The sequence below is a fragment of the Glycine max genome, unplaced genomic scaffold, assembly GCF_000004515.6.
Source record: "Glycine max cultivar Williams 82 unplaced genomic scaffold, Glycine_max_v4.0 scaffold_32, whole genome shotgun sequence".
Lineage (NCBI taxonomy): Eukaryota > Viridiplantae > Streptophyta > Magnoliopsida > Fabales > Fabaceae > Glycine > Glycine max.
In genome coordinates, this window is record NW_024464710.1 from 145,581 (window position 1) to 153,397 (window position 7,817).

Genomic DNA, 7,817 nt, shown 5'->3' on the forward strand with positions numbered 1-7,817 from the left:
TGCTGTTCTGCACTTCTGCTACACTAACGCAAAAACCACTGAGGAGAGCCCCATCACGGCAACGAAGAACAGCACCACCACCACGGAAATCCCCATCACAGAGGCAAAGAACAACACTACCACCGCAGAGAACCCCATCACGACGACGAAGAACAATACCACCACCGTGGAGACAATATCTTAGAAGATGCAGCTATATTACCTCCAGAGTTAAGACAATATCTTCCAACTATGTTGACATTAAGACAATATTTTGACATGTTATTAAGACAATATCTTCCAACTTTTACTAGCTTAATAAAATATGGTGTTCTTTGGATATGTATAGAGTTGCTGCACCGACTATAGTAAGACAATTTACAAATATTTAATATTTAGTTCAATCTAAAATTATTGCTTCCAGAAACATTAGATTATTCTGGTATATGTAATCTAGAGTTATCATGTTACATACTTATTACCCAAACATTATAGAAAGTTCTAAAAATTTGTACCTATAATAAACATTCGTGCATCACCCGAATGAATATAAATAAAATAATTTCATAAAAAGAACTTAGAGAGTGATTCTTGGTGGTGCTTTTGTAGTAAATGGCAATGTGAATCCAACTGTTGAAGTCAACGTGAGTATTTCCATCATGTATTCAAATTCCTAATCTTCCATATAAATATTATATCATTCACAACTCAATCTGTCTAACTCTTTGGTTGGATTTGTTCCAGATATTTGGTTATTCAGAGGTTGCAGACGTTGTATTTACAAGTGGGGTAGATGTACTTGCAGTGGGGATAAATGTTACCCACCAAGTTGTACTAACTGGTACCCCCTTTGACAAATTCTTTTGTGCTCCTTTGCTATACTTGAGTCATTTTGTCTTACTAAAATGGGTAACTTTCCTCTAATAAATCTTGTATGGTTTACTATTTCTTCAACGGTTATAGTAATTTTATTTTATTCTTATTTCGGAATTTATGCATAAGGCTCCAGTGCCGCCTTGGAGTTTGATAGTCACCGTTTTCGGTGTGTCGAGCACCAACAGCGCTTCGAGGCCATCAAGGGATGGTCTTTCCACAGGGAGAGGCGTGTCCAGCTCAGGGAAGACAAGTATCTTGACTTCCAGGGAGATATCTCTTGCAGACATTGGGCACGACTAGTGACCCCTATGGCTAAATTTGACCCGGAGATAGTCATAGAATTTTATGCCAATGCCTGGCCTACTGAGGAGGGGGTTCGGGACATGCGCTCACGGGTGAGGGGTCACTGGGTCCCCTTTGATGCAGATGTCAGCAGCTAGTTCTTAGGCGACCCACTGATTTTGAAGAAAGACCAGCAATGTGAATTCAGCCAGAGGAGGAGCCAGGCAGACGATTTCGATGAGGAAGCCATCGCCCAACTGCTGTGCATACCAGGACAGGATTTCGCCCGGACCGTTGCAGGGAGGCAGGTACGGATCATGCGCACCAACATGACTACCTTGACCCAGATATGGATGACACTGCTGCATAGCAATGTCTTGCCTAGCGACCACAACTCTGACCTCCCTCTGCCTAAGTGTCAGTTGGTGCATGCCATCCTGACACAGAGAAGTCCAAGTGATTGCTGATGCCATTTATTTGTTTGCTGGAATGGCGCCTACTAGGCACCCTCTGGATCCAGAGAAGTCCAACAGGGCCTTGGGGTTTCCGACTCTGATCACGGGCCTCTACCAGTCCTACGGAGTTCCTATCACCCCCAGCAAGGTAATCCGACCACTGATCACCCGAACCTTCATCGAGAAGTACTGTACGCCTTGGCAGGCGCAGGGCAACGCACATCAGGATGCGGGCGCACCGCCGCCACCTCGGCAAGCCGATTCGGTTGGGCCACTGCACGTGGAGCGGTATATATATCATTTGGTTCGCCAGCAGGCGGCCAAACACCATGGACAGGTGCAGATACATGAGTGTCTCCACCGGTTCAGCCTCAGTCAGCAGGGCCAGGGTTCCGCCCCTTTTGTATGTCGTACCCCAGAGCAGTTTGGGGCTGAGGTCGCATGGCCTGGTGACTAGCCCGATGCCCAGGCAGGGGAGGACCCTACTGGATCCCCGGGTGAGGCGGATGAATCCCGTATGGATGAGGATATGAATGACCTGCTCGGTTTCTTGCGAGGGAGCGGAGCCACATGACCAAGGTCGCTGCACTTTTCTTGTGATTAACATTACTGCTTTCAGTTATTGTTTTTGTTGTCATCTAACATTACTGCTTTCAATTATTGTTTCTGTTTCCGCTATGATCTGGCATTACGGCTCTCAGTTATTTTGTCACTATTTTTTGTTGTGACTTACCATTGCATTCTTCTCTGTTTGCTTTGTTATTTGACATAGGTAGGCCGTGTGTGCCCTCATCCGCATGACCTTTTCAGAAAGAGAAAATAAATAAGTAATAATAACTTAATAGATGAAAAATAAATAAAAATAAATATGGTTAGCTAAAAAGCCAACATGCTTTTGATGAGAAAATAACTTCCAGCTTTTCTTTGAACAAAAATTCACCGATCAAAACGAAGGGTTTTTTGTTGGAAAATGTGTATACACCTGAAGGGTGAATGCTGTGAAAATTTTCCCGAACGCCCCTAATGGACTCGGATGAATGCGTGAATTGATAAAAGAACATGTTTTGGGAGCACTGGGTTGACTAAAATAGGAAATAAATCCTGAGCCCTAATGTCACATGACCATAAAAAACTTAATGCTTGAGTGTCCACATGGGTGCATGTATTACCAGTTTTGCATAAAATTTCCTAATCATCAGTGTTGCATGTGTATCATGGAAATAATGTGGGACTTCTCCTTTTTCCCTGAGCCGCTGGCCAAACCAACATCCTGACATATATCATGTCCAGCCGTTCTACAAGCCTTGAGCCAAAATCCCAACTTACCACAAACCCTGCCCTCGGAAGAAAACAAAAAAAATAGAAGAGAGTTCTCGATCAAAGATCGGAGAAATTAGGATAAAACACTTACTCATGTGAGATTGATACACTTCGAGTGATATTCTTCTATTCTGTCGGGCCCAGTGTTTCATCAGCAAACTCTCCTTCCCCAATAGGCACATTGTTTTTCATCAAAAAAATCATATATGTTGCTCTGATCAATTGGAGGTTTTGTTTGTTTACTAAAGCATGTTCTCATTTTAGTGAAAGAACACTGAGACTATTTAGTCTCACAAAAGAAAGAACTACGTTAGTCTGAGTTCTTCATCACAAATGGAGGATACGTAGGAGCAAAAGCCTCGCTTTTGTCGACCACCCCACCTTTTGCTCTCATGACCCAAGAGTCTGGTAGCATGCGGAGACACCTTTCGGTTATCCGCACCTCGTCATTCGGAGACCCCAAGTTCAATTGACAAGCAGAGGCCAATGTGGTCATCTGCACCCTTTTCGAAGATGTCAGCATCTCCCGATAGAGACTATTTTAGTCTCGCACATCACAAAAGCAAGAACTACGTAGGTCTGAGTTCCTCATCGCAAATTGAGGATACGTAGGAGCAAAAGCCTTGCTTTTGTCGACCACCCCACTTTTTGCTATCGTGACCCGTGAAGTCCGATGACATGCGGAGATACCCAAGTGGTTATCCGCACAAACGATTTCCGTTAATCCTAACCCGTGAAGTTAGGTGGCAGGCGGAGATACCCAATTGGTTATCCGTATAAACACTCTTTCGATGTCTGTCAGACTCAGAGTCCAGTAGCATGTAGAGACTAACGTCATCTTTTGCACCGTTTGTCAATCAGGGGCCAATGAACTCGTTAACACGCGGAGACTTACATCGTCTTCCGCACTTTCTGTCATCCTGACCCGTGAAGTCAGGTGACGTACAGAGATACCCAAGCGGCTTTCCGTACAAACGGTTTCTGTCATCCTGACCCGTGAAGTCAGGTGACATACGGAGATACCCAAGCGATTATCTGTACAAACGGTTTCTGTCATCCTGACCCGTGAAGTCAGGTGACATGCGGAGATACCCAAGAGGTTATCCGTACAAACGGTTTCTCTCATCCTGACCCATGAAGTCAACTGACAAGCGCGAGTACCATATGGTCATCCGCACCTTTCATCAACCAGGGGCAAACGAGCCCGTTGACACGCAGAGACTAACGTCGTCTTCTGCACCTTCTGTCATCCTGACCCATGAAGTCAGGTGACATGCGGGGTACCGTATGGTTATCTGCACCTTTCGTCAACCGAGGCAAACGAATTCGACAAGATCAGGATGATGTTGGTCGTTCAATTCTGATTATTTTCAAAAATTTTGCAGGTTTACTTTAGTCGTCCGAAGATATTCAAGCCCAACGACGCACGAGATTCTTCTCTGCTGGGCGGTGACGATCAAGTTTGATAGCGCGTGGAAACGTCGTGGTTATCCCATTTTATCGCTTTCAAGACACTAAAGTTTTGTTGACGCTTCTGATGCCTTTTCTTTCTTTCTGAATGACAGGTTCCGTTGGTTGGGATATTGACCGGTCGAATGATGTTCCGCTCGAACGAAATTAGTGTCTTATCTTTACTTCGCTTTTATCTCCAATAAAAGATAAGTAAAGAGGGGCAACTGCCATACCCTAATTTCATCCGGGGACCATTGTTTGGTGGCATGCAACCTTCGCTTGACCACCTCGAGGTACTTAACACCCGTCGTTAGGTAATCCGTCAAGTTTCTCTACATTCCGAAAAGAAAATGTGTATCATTACGAAATCCATAAAGTTTCGAAAAGGAATCAGCAAAAAAAACACAAAAGGGATGTATTTAGTAAAAACAGAAAGGGGGTGCACATATATACATATACTACATATACTTACCCCACGCCAGAAACCAATTGAAGCACCATGCCATATGAATATCTCCTCAATGGTCCTAAAAAAAGTATGTGCGAGTGGAAGGTATGATATGTATACATCCTTTTCTTAATAGGAAGTTCAAAGCTCTGAGTTTGATCCTGTGGCAGTATTAAAAATTGAATTAGGAATGGGAAACACAAAATATTCAAAGCAAAAGAAATAATTAATTCCTTAAGGTCATGACTGAAATTAACCTTAGAAAAATAAATTCCAATGTATATGATTCTGTATAAATTGGTCAAACCAAACAATCCCCAAGTTTCCATTTACAAGATATCCTTATATTTTCATTTCCATTGCACAAAAAAGTTATATTCATTAATTGTTGTAACAAAGACATAAAAATGAATGCTTCTTTCTAAAGCACAAGCATTTTAGGAAAGAAAGAAGAGAATCAACAAAACTTACTCTTGAGATACTTTGTTGCATTTGGAAATGTCTTGAATAGCTAAAAAGTTTCAAAACAAATATTTGGGTGAGACTAACTGTTTACAAAAGATTGTACACAACTCTCAAATCCTTCCTAACAATTAAACTGCTATAAAACAGAGGGTTTAGATAGGAGAACCTCAAGTATCTTCTTCTCTTCTGCAAGTGCAATTGAGACCTCTGAATGGCATATAATAAACTCTATAGCCCCAACACCTGTGTCATATGAATGAGAGTGTCAAAGCAACTGAAAATTATAAGTTTAATTTGAAAAATGTATATGTGTACAGTGAGATATTCTCCCAGTACCATGCACCCACTACTAAAAAAAAAGCTTTCAACATCGCCCAATTAATTGGTTATAGCTAAAACCGATGTTAACGAAAGCGCAGTGGCATTTTTGTAAATAAGTAGACTTAGTTAACATCAGTTTTTCCAAAACCTTTTGGAAAAACTGATGTTAGTATGCCTTTGTTAACATCGGTTTTGTAAAAACCGATGTTATCGAGTCGACGTTAACATCGGTTTTATTATAACCGATGTTACGTAGTTGATGTTAACATCGGTTATTTTTAAAAAACCGATGTTGTTATCATTATATATTAAAGTTCTGAAATTGTACAACCCGTACGCTTGAACCCTATCGTTCTTCTTCTTTCTCCTTGCGCTTGAACCCTATCGTTCTTCTTCTTTCTCCTTGTGTCAAAGTCGCCTGTGCTTCTGTGACTGCAACCACATTGTGGAGATCGTGTTTGTGGAGATCGTTTTATCCATTGAGGTACATCCTTTCGTTTTAACATTAGGCGTTCATCATTTTAACATTTGCTCACTTGTCGCAAACTGGGCCGCGCTTCCGTCACTGCAACCACATTGTCGAGTTGGCGTTTGTGGAGTTCGTATCTGCGCTTCCATTGAAGGTATGTCTCTGTTGTATGTTAATGATGAAAATCCATTGTTCAATGGTCTATCTCTGTTGTGATGTTTCGAAACCCTAGTTAGGCACAAAAGGTTAATCGTAACTGAATCTGTAGTGATTTAGGACTATATGTAACTGCCTTAAGCAGTTATTGCAAACTAAATTATGGAGTAATAGCAGGGGGGTTAGGCAGTTTTTAGTGGGTTTTCAGGAAAGGAGAGATGAGGCTGTCAAATTTACATAGAGGGTTTCAGGGACAAAGCTTTGATTTACATAGAGGGTTTCAGGGACAAAGCTTTGATTTACATTTTGAATTCCATCCAAATTTTTGACAAGTCATTGTTACTTCCATCAATATTGATATTGTATCATGCTTAATTATATGCATTTGCTTATTCTGATCATTGTGTGTTGTGTGATTATTTCTTCCATGCAGGTACATGATTCCTATTTGTTGTGAGAGTGAAATGATGGGCAGCAGCACCAACTGAGGTGAGTGTATATTTCCTTTTTTTTTGTCTTTATCTTTGTTAGTTTGTTATATATATTTTATTTTATATGTTTGAGTTTTAAATGTGTAAAAAATAGAAATAGAAAGGTTTGCTATCATTCTTTGAATGCCATCATCTACCTTTAATGATTGACATCTAAATTGGTCCCTGTTTAATTGAATTAATTAGTTATTGCTTTAGTTTGACTGGATAGAAGTATGATATGTTTTTTTTTTGGAAGGAAAATTATATATATGCATTAATATAGTCAAAAACAGTACAAGAGGTACTGGAAAAAGATGTTACAAAGCACCTCTGGTGCTGCCCTCTAAAAACCCACCACAGGAAAATGATCCATTGGAGAAGCTGGGAGAGTTCCCTGAGCCTGTACCCATGTCATCGACTCCCACCACATGCCTACTATCCTCTTACAGTTAAAAAATAGATGGCCCACCTCCTCCTGTTCTAGGCCATAGAGGGGACAAACAGTGTCCTGGATGATCACATTTCCTCTTATGAGATTAGATCTAGTAGGGAGCCTATCTTTAAGAAGCCTCCAAGTGAAAATTGTAGCTTTTGGGGGAATTTTCAATTTCCATAGTAATGTTGAGGATCTTAGTTCAGAGGCTGGAGTAGAGGGGGTTATCATTAATTTGTAGGCTGACTTTGTGGAATAAACACCACTAGGATCAGCTTTCCAAGTCATGATGTCCTTAACATGCCTCTGAATATGTATAGAGCTGATTTCTTCCATAAAATTGACAGCTAGATCACTTTCATGATCAAACAGATTCCTCCTCCATTTCAAGTCCCATCTCCAGTTATCTTGAGAGAAATTTCCCATCATTGAAATAAGATCGGGTTGCTGTCTATTAATGAGAAACAGCTGATTGTATTTCTGTTGAAGAGTAGGACCTTCCCCTAACCATTTATCTTTCCAAAAGCTGACTTTATCCCCACACCCAACCTTCCAGCTCATGCATTGTTGAAAAATGCTTTGATCAGACTGGTGATAAACCTTTCTTAGGTCCATCCACTAGTATGAATGCCCCCCTTGAACACGAGCTGACTGAAAATCAGACCTGGCTCCATACTTGGAATTGATA